Genomic DNA, 7,154 nt, shown 5'->3' with positions numbered 1-7,154 from the left:
GATGTGCGATAACACTGTTCAATATTGCGATGACGATATGACCTGCGATAAATAAATAAATGCTATAAACAAAAATATTAATGGGTAGGGGTGCTCCGATCCGGCTAAGCCACGATCCGATCCGATTCCTGGGGTCACGATCCGATTCCAGAATTGATTCTCGATTCCAACGATTCTCGATTCCAGAATCTAGAATCGATTCTCAATTATGTAGTTTTGTATTGCAATAACACACAAAGGTAAATCTAAGACAAAAAATGACAAATGTATTAATGCTGAACTTCAAATTCAACTTCTGAAGTATTACAGTGAGGGCCTAAATTCATTTTGCAATATGAGTGTGTTAATTTAAGCATACGTATCAGTAAGTGGCACGGGATTCTTCTGTTGAGGGTCACACGAACAAAAATGCACTCTTGAAGCTAAAAAAAATCCAAAACCAATAAGTTAATTATTTACATTTTTACTTCAATGTAGAACAGCCATTTCTTACACATGAGATTACTTTTAGCCTTTTAGTCATAACGATTATTGAAAGATATTCTATATTCCAGACTGAAATGTTATAACAGAAGTGGAGTATTGGCCAGAATGACATGAACATTTGGACACTTATTCAGCGGGTATCTTGCATGTTGCGTTGAGGTGCACTGTATTATTATTATTATTATTTTTTGCGATAACACGTGACTTTTGCGATGTGTTCATCGCACATTTTCATATGGCGATGACGATGAAAATACGATTAATCGTGCAGCCCTAGTGTACAGTATACTGTGCATACACGTATCTCTCCACCCACATTCAGGGTGGAGACACAACATCAATGTTGTGTGTTGTTCAGATGTGAACCAAACAGTACTCGCGTACTTGAGTACTCAAACAGTACTCGAGTACGCGAGGGATTTTCAAGGTTTGTTTTATAGGCGGCACAAAGTCACAGAGTCCTAGAAAGTTGAAACACAGTACTCGCAGGAAACTACCTTTTCATTCTCTAAAAAAACATCTCAACTGTCCTAATTGCACCATCTGATGTTCTCTGCACTATAAAACAAGTAGGCTACACAACATTATTTACAACCGCTGCTGACCCAGGTCTGAGAACATTCCCTCTGCTCTCCTTCCTCTCCTCTTCCTGGCTTTGCTGTTTGCCGGGCTGACTTGGTGCTAACAGCTAGCCTGGAGCCATGCGCTAGCTAATCCAGGCTGGGTTGGCTCTGAAGAACTCCCCTAATTAGAAAAGTCACAGCTCCTGGATCTGTGGACACTATCAGTGACGGCCGTTTCTCCAGGCAGGGCTCAGCCTACTTCGTGCTCCGCCACCACACACTCCCCAGCAAAAGAGGTCGATACACACCGGCCCATCTGGGGTACACCGCTAGTGACACACAACCCGTCTTTCCCCCACCGCGTTAGGATTACGCTTTCATTTTTCTTTGACCATTTCACAATCCGTCGACAGCTGAGACGGGGCAAAAGTCAATATGGCCTCACAACGTCATGACAGGTGAACAAAAATAGGAAATAAGATGTTTAGATGTCATTATGTGGATGATGGGAGTCCAGCTATGGACGAGGATAATGTGTAACACCACTAGTGTGTTTCTTCCATTTTAGCCTCACCTCTCTCCAGGCCCGGTTTTACAGGGGTGCAAAAGCATGCATTGCACCCTTATTTTAATTGTCTGCATGCTCAGTTGAAAAGAGTGGTAAAATAAATAAAATAAATGAATGCTGCAGCTGCACACTTACTGTTTAAACTTGAATTATAATTGTTGTTTTTCTTTGTTCTTTGATGTGAATTTATGGCTTTTTGGCACCTACATGTAACCTTTTAACACGTTCACTGCCAATGACGAGTTGAGTCGTCAAAAAAAAAAAAAAAAAAAATTTGACGGTGGGACGTTGATCAACGCCCCCCACGTCTCCTATAAAAATATTGGAGCCACCGAACGTGTACAACCCATTCCACCGACCCACTAAGTGGCGACAGTGCACTCCATTCTAGAAAAAGTCGAGCCAAAACTGCAGGGGAACGCGCGATGAAACCATTCTCCTACTGTAAAATGGATTGGCGAAAACGCTTTCGCGCTGATTGCTGGCGGTGCGGGATTGCAAATTTGCATAATAGATTATGGGTGCAACACACTTTGAAACACGCAGCATAAATAAGACCACAATCGCAAAAGAAACCCCGTTTCTTGGGGTTTCTCAACCGAAAACCCAGAAACGAACGAGCCTCATTCTCATACTGTAGGCGAAAACGCTTTCACGCTGGCGCACACGGGCGCACAACGGTGGGGGGTTCCAAAAATAGACTGGGTGGAAAACACACTTTGAAACACGCAGCATAAAGCCTAGAATCGCACAAAGCTTCATCAAAGCTCTCAAACCCAAGAAACGAGTGAGCCCTATCCACACTCGCTGCCAGGGAGGGAGGCTGCTCAAACTCGCAGCAGCAGCAGCAGCAGCAGAACACTCGCTTGTGACAAAAGCTGCTGAAAGCCACCAGACACGCCCACGGAGGGAGGAGTTTGAAGGAGAGGGCATTCAGAACTATATTGTTTAGATGTCTGATCTCTCACTGATGCCAAAAATAAATGGTTAAAGTGACTGTTCTGCCTGTTTGATTGAATTTCACAAAACTGCGATTATCTCAGCTTTCAGTCTCAGACGCTGAAACCATGCTGTACTCAACGGCTAATATCTACATAACTACTAACTCTACAAACTAACTCTTTTAGACAGAGAAAGCACACATTCTATTAGTACTTTTGTGAACTTTGTGTTCACAAAGTCCAAGCAGAAAATAATCCTCGGCTCTTGTAAAATGAGCCAGAATCCTCAAAAAAACCCTCTGGCAGAAGCTACCTACAGTAAAAAAAAAACGGCTGGCAGTGAATGTGTTAAGGTTGAGATAATTGTATTATCATTATAGGGTCCAAATATTTCAGTAAAGCACTTGAAACACTTGGAAATATTCTTGCTTGGCTGGTATCATTCTACCTGAAATTATGGTCAAATGCATTATTTTTAGTAAAATAAAATGTCGAATTTTTCGGGCGGCACGTGCATGTGTGCACCCCTTCCTATCTAGGATGCATCCCTAGTCATCTTGTTGTGGAACCGGCCCTGCCTCTCTCTCTCTCTGTGTATCTATAGTAAAGCAGGGGGGATTAAACTCTTCTCTCTCTGGCAGACGGCAGCAGAGTTGGCAGCGTCTCTCCGCTGGTTTTTTGGGGGGGTAGAAAGGAAGACAAAAAGGTGCCGTGGAAGAAGCCTCATTATTAGTCTCGTCCCATTATGCCTCCATCACGCATCGACCCCACATGAACAGCGGCAATTTCCAGCTCATTCTTGTCGAGCCGCCTGGCAATGAAGCCGGCGTGCAACAAAACGCTCTCCAACAACGACCGCGCCGACGGAGAGAAGCCGATTACGACCGGCGCTGCTTGTGCAGCAGCTGAATAAATTGGTTCAAAATCTCAACAACACTCCAGTTAAACCGCTATCCTTCGTATAATTCGACAGTGTGCGATCAGATAGAGCGGTTATCTAACCGGCGCAGGACTCACACGGGTTGACACTATAGAGAAAGTCAGAAGAGGCGATTATAGTCCTCCTCAATAACACCTGTAACACATTTTCGAAAAAAGAAATGCACTCGATAGACTCAAGGTAAGTTGCAGGTTTTCTCATTCACGACACACAGCCCAGCGCCTGAGAGTCTGTAGGCCAAGAAAGGTTCCTCATTAACAAACAGACGGTGTTGCTCCTGTGGCCCTCTCGCTGTTTGCATACATGCATTAAAACCCAGATACACGCTGTACAGTATGTATGAGAAGGCATCTCCCAGACATTATGCATTAACCATGGAGACGTCCACCTGGGACGCAACCCAATGCTAAGCTGAGCCACTCTTTATTCAGTTGGATAAAGGTAAACAGTGCTACCTGCCAAGCGGAGGGGAGGTTTTGGTATAACGAGTGTTTCTCTGTGTGCTCTGAGCCACATGCTACGCTACACCACCGCCGCCTGCTGAGAGTCACACACTCATTACCCCGCCTGCCTCCCAGTGACAGAGCTAAGCTGCTCTGTTCTCCCCCCTGCGCATCTGCCCCGATCTCTGTCAACCTTCTTTATTCTGAGCGTCTGTCTGTGTGTCGACGAGTTCAATTGGGGGCATGTGCTAACAACATCTGTGTGTGTTGAATCGTGTTGGGAGTTAGTAACTAGTTACTAAGTAGCCTAACTAACTGCATTCCACTACTTGTCGCAGTAACTAGTCATCGAACAAAATTACTTTTTCAAATTTGATAACTCAATTACAAATTTAAAGAGCCCCTTAAAGTAAAAAAGTTTTGTTCTTGTTCCTAAAGTTGGATGTTTGAACTTGACTGTGCAGAATGAATGATGCAGTTTGACACTCGAAGGCTGTATTCACATTGTTCTGCTCAAAGTGGAAAGTTACTCTCTGAAAAGAGTAGTGCTCACTGAAAAGGTGATGGAGAGGAAGTCATTTGAAGGCTTTTAACAAGATAATTAAACTTTCTTTTTCTGGGAAAAACCTTCAGACACAAATTTTTATTCAAAGTAGGTATTAGGGCTGGGACGGATCAGAAAACCCACGGATTGGATCGTGTGACGGATTTTGAGCCACGGATCACGGATTTTTCGGATCAGCAAAAAAAAAAAAAAAATAGGCTATATCAGATTTTTTCTCTCATATTTTGATTTACGATTTGAATTTTTAATACTATTATACTTCTCTAACCATTTGTTGCCCTACACAGCTCAAAAAATATTTTTTTCTCATGACACAATTTATGCTTTTACTCTGAAGGCAAAACAACCCAACTTCCTGTTTTAGGTGGCACTGCGCCTAACTTCCTGGCTGTTGCGTGCTAACGTAGTCACATGACACGGGTACAGAGTCAGACCAGACCGGGTGAGTCTGGAAACATAACGTTGATGCTACGTTATGCTACTCAGTGGCCCCACGTGTTGTTTTGTTGTTATGTGTCCAAAGCAACATTTCACCGTCCGGTGATATGTGTTCGTGAAACGTGTGCGCGTGTGTGTGTGTGGGTGTGTGTGTGTGCGTGTTGTGGCTCTCGCTATCTTGTGTAGCGCGCAACATGCTGCTCGCATTCCTGTGCTTTTTCAGAGGTGTTGAAATAAGTTTGCTGTCTTTAGTAGCCACTAGCCACAGCCTTCAGAGAGACTTTAGAGCGAAGGGATGAGGAAGCTCACTTGTGCTTGCCATGATGATGCCTGTCTGTGTCTGGCTGCGCTGCAGGCGTTCTCATACACTAACGTTAAACGTTAAATGAAACAAACGGGGGGGGGGGGGGGGGGGTCCGCGGACCACGACGTTCCAAACCGTGTGCCGAACCGTGGGGGCTGATCCGTACGGGTCACGGATTATCCGTGATCCGTCCCAGCCCTAGTAGGTATTGTGTGTATACATCTTAAAACATGACTTTAGGGGGTCTTTAACCCATTGATACCTGATGAAGCATTTGCGTGTATATCCCTCATTTGTGTGTGTATCCCTTTAAGACCGCGAACCGCGTCTTAAAGGGATACACACACAAATGCTGCATCAGGTATCAATGGGTTAAGTAGGCTAGTTACTAGTTACTTTTGGACGTGAAAATACCACACAACTTCAGAGGATGATCCAGTTTATGATTATCGGACCTACTGTAGGCGGGGAGAGAAGCCCGGCAAAAAACGCTCCACACAGGGGGGCACGGTGGTGCAGTGGTAAGCGCTGTCGCCTCACAGCTCGAAGGTCCTGGGTTCGATTCCCACCTGGGACGCTGTGAGCGCTGAAGGAATGCGTGCCCGTCCGCATGTCCTCGAGTGCCCACCGCCCGGGTGGGGTCGTCACAAAGGGCCTTTCTGTGTGGAGTTTGCATGTTCTCCCTGTGCCTCCCGGGGGTTTCCTTCATATAGGAACCCCCTTCACCAAAACATGCAATATCCTGGTTGCTAATGTGGTTCCTCCTCTGGTCGTTAAGGGCGCCTGTTCGGAGGGAGGGGAACTGGTTGAAATAGCGTGAACCTCCCACGTGCTATGTCCTACCGGTGAAGCTTCCTCTGTCAGGTGAAAAGAAGCGGCTGGCTAACTGCCCATGTCTCAGAGGAAGCATGGAGCCAGTTTGGGCTCTCTCCAGATCGGCAGAGGGTGGAGCAGCAACCAGGATAAATAAATTAAAATTGCACTAATGGGGGATAAAAATGGGATAAAAAATCTGAAAAAAACAAACAAACAAAAAAAACGCTCCACACGCAGCTGCAGCCTATAGGCTATAAGCTCCAGAAGCTAATGACTAGGGGACGGCTGTAGCTCAGGAGGTAGAGCGGGTCGTCCACTAATCGCTTTGGATAAAAGAGGTCGGTGGTTAGATTCCCGGCTCCTCCAGTCTGCATGTTGAAGTGTCCTTGGGCAAGACACTGAACCCCAAATTGCTCCTGTTGGTGTGCCAGCACCCTGCGTGGTAACCTGCAGCCATCGGTGTGTGAATGGGTGAATGTACCTACTGACTGTAAAGCGCTTTGGAAAAAGGCGCTATATAAATGCAGGCCATTTACCAGTTACTTTGAGTAGGCTATAAGCTCCAGAAGCTAATGACTTTGAGTAGGCTATAATAAGCCTCCCCAATAAGTGAATGTTCAAGTATACCATGCAGGTACAATGACAGATCAAATTTGACAGTATGTCTTCCCACACTGTGCTGCAGCAACACTCAAAGAATGCGTGCATTAATAGGACGAATCAGCGTGACGAACCAGAAATGCGGAACCCCGCGGCAGTTAATAGTATGAGTTGTGCCAAACAAATGTTAATATCTCAAAAACTATACATCACATCGCTTATATTTTGACATTCTGAGTGAGAGCAGAAGTAGCTCAAGAGTTTGATGTATAATATAGGCATGTCATGTTAAAGTTGTGTGAACTGTCGCAGTTTTTAAAATGTAAACTGAGTTAGACGGCTAGTCAGACACTCACGCCTCGCGTCACTTGGGCTCCATAGCGTTCTATTGCCGTTGCCACCCAGTGAAGCGGTTTGTTGACCAAAATGCTGCTCGGCTGATCCCTCTATAAGACAATCGAAGCAGACTTTTAAAAGTAATGCAAAAGTT

The sequence above is a fragment of the Poromitra crassiceps genome (genome assembly GCF_964638095.1).
Source record: "Poromitra crassiceps genome assembly, chromosome: 26".
Taxonomy (NCBI): Eukaryota; Metazoa; Chordata; class Actinopteri; order Beryciformes; family Melamphaidae; genus Poromitra; species Poromitra crassiceps.
Note: the sequence above shows the minus strand (reverse complement) of the source record.